Genomic DNA, 8,867 nt, shown 5'->3' with positions numbered 1-8,867 from the left:
GTGCGTATATATATATATATATATATATATATATATATATATATATATATATATATATATGCATGTTTGTATGTGAGTATATGTATGTGTATATATATATATATATTTGTGCATGTGTGTGTGTTTATATGTATGTGTGTATATATATCCATGTTTGTGTGTGTATGTATATTCTGTATGTCTGTATGTGTGTGTGTATATATATATATATGTGTGTGTGTATATATGTATGTGTGTATATGTGTGTGTAAACTGTAAAGCGATGCGGAATATGTTAGCACTATATAAAAATAAAGATTATTATTATTATTATATATATAGTTGTGTGTGTTTGTATATATATATATATATATATATATATATGTGTGTGTGTGTGTGTGGGTGTGTGTATACACTGTATGTCTGTATGTGTGTATATATTTGTGTGTATATATGTGTGTATATATATATATATTTGTGTTTGTGTATATGTGTGTGTATACATATATAGTTGTGTGTGTTGTATATATACATATACATATGTGTGTATATATATATATACACACACACGGATATGCTTATAGATGAATAGATCAGTAAGCAAATTGATCAATACATTTAGATCTACACCTTTTATCTACATATTTATGTATTCAACGTATTCAATAACTATCCTTCTGTCAATCATCAATTTATCAATATCATATCTATCAATCTGTGTCCAAAAAATGGAAGCAGCACACCAATTACATCAAATCAGGAGAGAGTTAATTGCCCATGTGGCGACATTTCGGTCCGGAGATGTGGACCTTTCATCTCTGGACCGAAACGTCGCCACATGGGCAATTAAATCGCACAATCTAACTGGTGTGCTGCTTCCATTTTTTTTTTTTTACATATATTTACAAGGTTTGGTACATACCCGGGAAGCTTTTGCACCCTATAACTATTTTTTTGTGCTGCTTTTTTTTCTTTCTATCAATCTGTCTATATATTTCTATCCTATCATATATTTTGAATTGTCTTCATTATTACTGTGTGTATAGATTAATAGGTCTATCTATCTATCTATCTATCTATCTATCTATCTATCTATCTATCTATCTATCTATCTATCTATCCATCTATCAATCCAGCTATTATCTATCATCGATCTAACTTAAATTTCATATAAAATATTAGTTATATTTCTTAATTTTATTTAAACAGCAATGCTTTTTTAAATATAATTATGTATATTACTTCCTATCTATCGCCTTGTCATGTTTCTCTGTTTGCTGTCAGTGAATGTTTTACCCCCTGTTTGCTCCTGGTGTGCTATAACATAAATGCTGCTCTTACAGACGGCTGTAATACTTTGCTTCCAGGGGATCTGCGATCTGGTGCAATAATTGGAGCCTTTCAGATCGTGGTGACACCAGAACATTGTATACATTGGTCAGCAGTTATCAGTGTAATGTGCTTTGCACCAGGCAATGCATCTTCCATACACAATTTATGTCAATTTCCTTTCAATTGTGTAATTATTCAGTGAGTAATGGCGATGGGGCAGCGTCTTGTTAGAAATCATGGCTTGTATTATTTACTTATCTCCTGACCTGTGCACAGCTCCATTACATGGGGGTGTATGGGGGTCCTGCAGCTCTGACACCTCTTATCTGCTCCTGTCATTGCTATTGGCACGATCTCCACCAGGACGAACAATCACTTTCACAGGAGCGGCTAATTCCGTTTATTTTTTGTTAATTAGCACCATTTGGATTGTTTACAGACCCCATTGCAGTAAAGTGTCTGTGTCTGGTAGTGAGGATGTCAGCGGAGCCGCCTGTCACTACAGGGCACAGAACATGGAGGCAGAGGTCCGGTCTCCAGCCTGGGGCCATCATTAGGGATCCTCTGCTCCGGTCCTTGCTGGTGCTCTTTGTTTTTCCAACAGAATATTATCTCCCACCAGTCTATTCTTCAGTCTCTTAAAGACAACACAAAAAAGCCATCAGCTCATTATGTTGTGCAATGTATGCAGCTAACAATGGGAAGAAAGAGCAGTGTGCATTTATTGTTATAACTGTCAATGTAAGAGGTGTCAATAAACTGATTTATATAGATAAGGCTCAGATAGATACATTATTCTATGTTTAGGTCATTATAAGATAATTATAGCATAGGAACATTTATGGTAAGATAATCACTAGATAGATAGATAGAAAGATAGATAGATAGATAAATAAATAGATAATAGATAGATAGATAGATAGATAATAGATAGATAGATAGATACATAGATAGATAGATCGATAGATACATAGATAGATAGATAGATCGATAGATACATAGATAGATAGATAGATCGATAGATAGATAGATAGATAGATAGATAGATAGATAGATAGATAGATAGATAGATAGATAAATTATTCTATGGTTAGGTCATTATAAGATAATTATAGCATAGGTAAATTTATGGTAAGATAATCACTAGATAGATAGATAGATAGATAGATAGATAGATAGATAATAGATAGATCATAGATATATAGATAATATATATCTAGATAATAGATACATAGATAGATAATAGATAGATAAATAGATAGATAGATATAAATAGATAGATATATACATAGATAATAGACAGATACATAGATAGATACATAGATAATAGATAGATAGAAGCAAAAAAAAAAGATAGCAGCACTCCAATATTTATCAAAAAGTGAAGTGGACTTTATTTAGCCCACATGGAGTGGCGATATTTCGGCTCACCTAAGTCTTTCTGTTGGAGAAAGGCTCATGTGAGCCGAAATGAAGATACGCCACGTGGGCTAAATAACGTCCACTTCACTTTTTGATAAATATTGGAGTGCTGCCATCTTTTTTTGCGTCTATATTTTTGGCGAGTAACAGATAATTTGCTTGGGAGGCCTGTGCACCCACTGATTAAACACTGTGCTGTTCCATTTTTTTTCAAATAGATAGATTGATAGATAATAGATAGATAGATAGATAGATAGTTAGATAGATAGATATTAGATAGATAGATAGATGATAGATAGATAGATAGATAGATGATAGATAGATATGGGATAGATAAATCAATCTATAGATATATGGATAAATAGTAGATATTAGATGGATAAAGAGATTATAGATAAAAATAGATAGACAATAGATAGATAGATATGTATAGACAGAAACTTTACAGATACATACAAAACAAGTAATAAGAGTATTGTACATAGTAATAAAACACTGCAATTAAAATAATGAAGGATGAATTGATTAATTTCCCAGATGCCACCTGCTCTTATTTCACAACTAGCAGTGCATGACATATTCACATAGGATGTAGATAAATTCTCTTGCTGACATATTTGATAAACTAAACAGATAATATCTATGTAGAGAGGTGCATTACCCTCCCCTGCCAAGGACTTATAATACATTATCACATGTGCTGGGTTGGAAACAATCCCTCGCCTTACACTTCATTTAATATATATGTTGGGCCCAGAATAACATTTGGGGCAGATTTACCGTCTAATGTTATTTTTTGTGTGCCACCATGTAAAGCTAAAGTCCTGCAGTGGTCCAGTACGGACCCCCATAGCTCGCTCTTGCATTACGAACCTATGCCACACAGACCCATAATAGGCTGCTAAATTGAAAGTCCGTTTTTCCAATTGAAGTTCACATGAGGCCGAGTTTCCAGATCTCCGGATCTGCGTATCAGTTTTTTGTGCAATAGTCTGATGACAACTGAAGTCAAAATAAACCAGTTGCCACCAGACTATTTCACAAGTTTCTAGAGCAAAATTGGTGAGATGGATGGAAATTTGCAAAATGTGGCATTTTCTGATTCAGCTTTTTGAAGGAGCGACAACTGCTGCGCCGGGTGAATATGAATGATCCCATTGTAAACAATGGGATCTGTTCTCAAATCAGTTTTACCGTCACACGGGATGGTGGGACATGTGGAAATGTCTAGGCCTCAGCCAGCAAACTGACGGCTCTACTGCTATTTCATGTCTGTCATCTCTCCTTAGGCCTCATACACATAAGTATACATAGCAAGTGTATACAGATTGCCCAGTATTGATTGTATATGAGCTGTATAAATGGTGCCCAGTGATGTAAATGGAAGCTCATGGGTCCAAATGCAAAATCTACAACACGGTCCGTAAATATCATTGTCTTTAATAACATTGGTCTTCTCATATGGAATTAATGGACCTTTTGTCACAAGCGTGTCATGTCTTCCTGGGAGATCTGGGGTTAATAGATCATTCACTACGCATTGTAAATCACAGATCTTCCATTTAACCTATGTGTTTGTGCCACATATTACATGGATTTGGTTTTATTTGGTGCTGAAGAGGTTAACGACCCTTTCTATGCTGGTCAGAAACTTACAGCTCCATTTCAGCTGCTTCTAATCTGGACATTGCCTCTCCCCCTAAAACCTGTCCAAACCTCTTCCTTGCCAGTGAAAGCTTTGCTTCCTAGCTCCTTGGAGATGCTGTTGCAAATTGGAGATAGTTGTTGCTACGGGAGATTGATGCATGCTGTTTTTGGGTGTATGCTTTCCTCATTGTCCTATTCCCATTTGGTTGGTACATTCCTATCTTCCCTTTATACCTCTCTACCTTTGGTGTTTGTATGTTTGTTGCTTTCTGTTATCCCTGTTTTGTCTTTGTGTCTTGTTTACTTTACATTTCAGCCCCATGCTTCATGGTGTGGGGGAGGGGACAGATCAGGAATTAACAGGAGCATAGTACTTGGAACTCTGTACCTTTAAGAGTACCCTCCGGAGACAGCGATAGTAAAGGTACCTTCACACATAACGATATCGTTAACGATATTGTTGCAACGTCATGCTTTTTTGTGACGTAGAAAACGATCACGCTAACGATCTCCTTATGTGTGATTAAAATAAGATTAAAATAGATAAATCTCCGGGTCCGGATGGCATACACCCACGAGTACTAAGAGAACTAAGTAATGTAATAGATAAACCATTATTTCTTATTTTTAGGGACTCTATAGCGACAGGATCTGTTCCGCAGGACTGGCGCATAGCAAATGTGGTGCCAATATTCAAAAAGGGCTCTAAAAGTGAACCTGGAAATTATAGGCCAGTAAGTCTAACCTCTATTGTTGGTAAAATATTTGAAGGGTTTCTGAGGGATGTTATTCTGGATTATCTCAATGAGAATAACTGTTTAACTCCATATCAGCATGGGTTTATGAGAAATCGCTCCTGTCAGACCAATCTAATCAGTTTTTATGAAGAGGTAAGCTATAGACTGGACCACGGTGAGTCATTGGACGTGGTATATCTCGATTTTTCCAAAGCGTTTGATACCGTGCCGCACAAGAGGTTGGTACACAAAATGAGAATGCTTGGTCTGGGGGAAAATGTGTGTAAATGGGTTAGTAACTGGCTTAGTGATAGAAAGCAGAGGGTGGTTATAAATGGTATAGTCTCTAACTGGGTCGCTGTGACCAGTGGGGTACCGCAGGGGTCAGTATTGGGACCTGTTCTCTTCAACATATTCATTAATGATCTGGTAGAAGGTTTACACAGTAAAATATCGATATTTGCAGATGATACAAAACTATGTAAAGCAGTTAATACAAGAGAAGATAGTATTCTGCTACAGATGGATCTGGATAAGTTGGAAACTTGGGCTGAAAGGTGGCAGATGAGGTTTAACAATGATAAATGTAAGGTTATACACATGGGAAGAAGGAATCAATGTCACCATTACACACTGAATGGGAAACCACTGGGTAAATCTGACAGGGAGAAGGACTTGGGGATCCTAGTTAATGATAAACTTACCTGGAGCAGCCAGTGCCAGGCAGCAGCTGCCAAGGCAAACAGGATCATGGGGTGCATTAAAAGAGGTCTGGATACACATGATGAGAGCATTATACTGCCTCTGTACAAATCCCTAGTTAGACCGCACATGGAGTACTGTGTCCAGTTTTGGGCACCGGTGCTCAGGAAGGATATAATGGAACTAGAAAGAGTACAAAGGAGGGCAACAAAATTAATAAAGGGGATGGGAGAACTACAATACCCAGATAGATTAGCGAAATTAGGATTATTTAGTCTAGAAAAAAGACGACTGAGGGGCGATCTAATAACCATGTATAAGTATATAAGGGGACAATACAAATATCTCGCTGAGGATCTGTTTATACCAAGGAAGGTGACGGGCACAAGGGGGCATTCTTTGCGTCTGGAGGAGAGAAGGTTTTTCCACCAACATAGAAGAGGATTCTTTACTGTTAGGGCAGTGAGAATCTGGAATTGCTTGCCTGAGGAGGTGGTGATGGCGAACTCAGTCGAGGGGTTCAAGAGAGGCCTGGATGTCTTCCTGGAGCAGAACAATATTGTATCATACAATTATTAGGTTCTGTAGAAGGACGTAGATCTGGGTATTTATTATGATGGAATATAGGCTGAACTGGATGGACAAATGTCTTTTTTCGGCCTTACTAACTATGTTACTATGTTACTATGTTACTATGTGTGACAGCGACCAACGATCAGGCCCCTGCTGGGAGATCGTTGGTCGTGGGGAATGATCAGGACCTTTTTTTGGTTGCTGATCACCCGTGTCATCGCTGGATCGGCGTGTGTGACACCGATCCAGCGATGTGTTCACCTGTAACCAGGGTAAACATCGGGTTACTAAGCGCAGGGCCGCGCTTAGTAACCCGATATTTACCCTGGTTACCATTGTAAAAGTTAAAAAAAAAACACTGTCACGTCCCCCGCCGTCAGCTTCCCTGCACTGACTGTGTCAGTGCCGGCCGTAAAGCAGAGCATAGCGGTGACGTCGCCGCTGTCCTCTGCTTTACGGCCGGCGGCGCTGACAGTCAGTGCGGGAAGCTGACGGCGGGTGACGTGACAGACATCGGAATGTGAGTATGTAGTGTTTTTTTTTTTTACTTTTACAATGGTAACCAGGGTAAATATCGGGTTACTAAGCGCGGCCCTGCACTTAGTAACCCCATGTTTACCCTGGTTACCCGGGGACTTCGGCATCGTTGAAGACAGTTTTCCGAAGTCTTTCCCCTGATCGTTGGTCACTGGAGAGAGCTGTCTGTGTGACAGCTCCCCAGCGACCACACAACGACTTACCAACGATCACGGCCAGGTCGTATCGCTGGTCGTGATCGTTGGTAAGTCGTTTAGTGTAACGGTACCTTTAGAGTCTCAGTTCTAGGGAAAGTTTGTGAACCCCTTCCTTACTGAAGACCGTCACAGCATTACACCTTTGGGCCACTGGCAGATACAGACTGAAGAGGGCCCTTGTACAAGAACACTATGTGGGGCCTTGCAGCCCACTAGCTCAACATGCCTTCTTTGGAAATGAAAGTGAGCCCTCTTACCTCTTGGGCCCCTGTCTGGCAGCACTGGTTGCACCAATGATATGACCGCCTCTGCTTTGGGCCCTCTTAAGCTGCAGGGCAGAGGTGGGCCTGCAACCCATGCACCTATAGTTATGCCCCTGTTGGCGCTAACAATGGGATCAGGACTAGTTAAGCCTACTCTCCCAAAGTTTCTGTTTTCCTAATTACATGTCTGACCCCATTTTAAGACTAAGTTTACATCCATCAGTTTTGTCTGACAGTTTCGAGAAAGGGGACTTGAGGTTTCTGAGTTTTCATCAGTTAAAGGTGGTAAGATTTGATTTCAAATATGTGACGGTGTGAACAGCATCCAATAGTATCTGAAGCATGAAACTGAACAAGTTCTTTAGGCCTCATGTTCCTTGGTAGAGCAATGTACAGTCTACTTTTAGTCTTGGTTCACATCAATATTTTAGGCTCCACAAGGTTTCTCCACTGCAGACTCTATACAAAATTTGCTATTCTACCCAGTCAATTCCAGTCCATAATCAAAATTTGTATACTATATAAAAAAAAGGAGGAGCGAGAGTAGCGTAGTAGGTAAGTATAGTTGTGACCATTAAAAGAAAAAAATCCAGGTGACCAGCAATCACAAAGGCAAAAATTAGATCATTCACCAGAGTTGATGAAAATGCTAATAAAAATATATTAAAAAACACAACGCATTTCGCCTGTACACAGCCTTCCTCAGGTGTCAATACCTGGCTACAATACTAATGTATCTACACCTATATATAGAATATTAGTATTGTTTCCATGAATTGACACCTGAGGAAGGCTGGGAACAGCGAAACCCGTTGTATTTTTTAGATAATTTTTTATTCTAATTTTCATCAACTCTGGTGAATTATCTATTTTTTTGCTTTTGGGAGCGACAGTCACCTGGATTTTCTCCTCCTACAATCAAAGTTTATATTTACATTAGCATTTTGCTTTCCATTTTTCTATTGTTTTTTCCCCCCCTAGGAACAGAATAATGGAAATAATTAAGAAAACGGGTCCACCCAAAACCCAAGAGATGCCAGCTGAAAAGTTTTGACCTAGTGGGGTCCATTAGGTTTTCTTTAGGGTGTCCCTCATTTAAACAGAACCAACAGTGCAGAATCCTGTGATTTTTCTTCCAGTGAAAATGATGGAATTGTAAGGTCCTAAGGAAGGCTAAAATGTCAGTGTCAACCCAAGCAGAGCTCTCCAGTCACAAATGTCCGTCACTTCTTCAAGTGGTTGAAGCGATGGCATTCATTTTGACATTGAATATCTGCGCCAATCAGAAAAATGTAGCATGCAAAGCCCAGATACAACTGATGAATCCCAGTTTAATAAGATCCAATAGTAGCAATCTGAATAAAAAGCAACCAACATGTCTAAAAATCCATTTGGATAATATAATTTTATTCCTATTTCCAGTGGCCAACAAAAAAAAAACATAAGTGGTGTGTCAGTGTCCATGAGCTGGGATTGAC

The sequence above is a fragment of the Ranitomeya imitator genome, chromosome 2 (assembly GCF_032444005.1).
Source record: "Ranitomeya imitator isolate aRanImi1 chromosome 2, aRanImi1.pri, whole genome shotgun sequence".
Classification (NCBI taxonomy): Eukaryota; Metazoa; Chordata; class Amphibia; order Anura; family Dendrobatidae; genus Ranitomeya; species Ranitomeya imitator.
Note: the sequence above shows the minus strand (reverse complement) of the source record.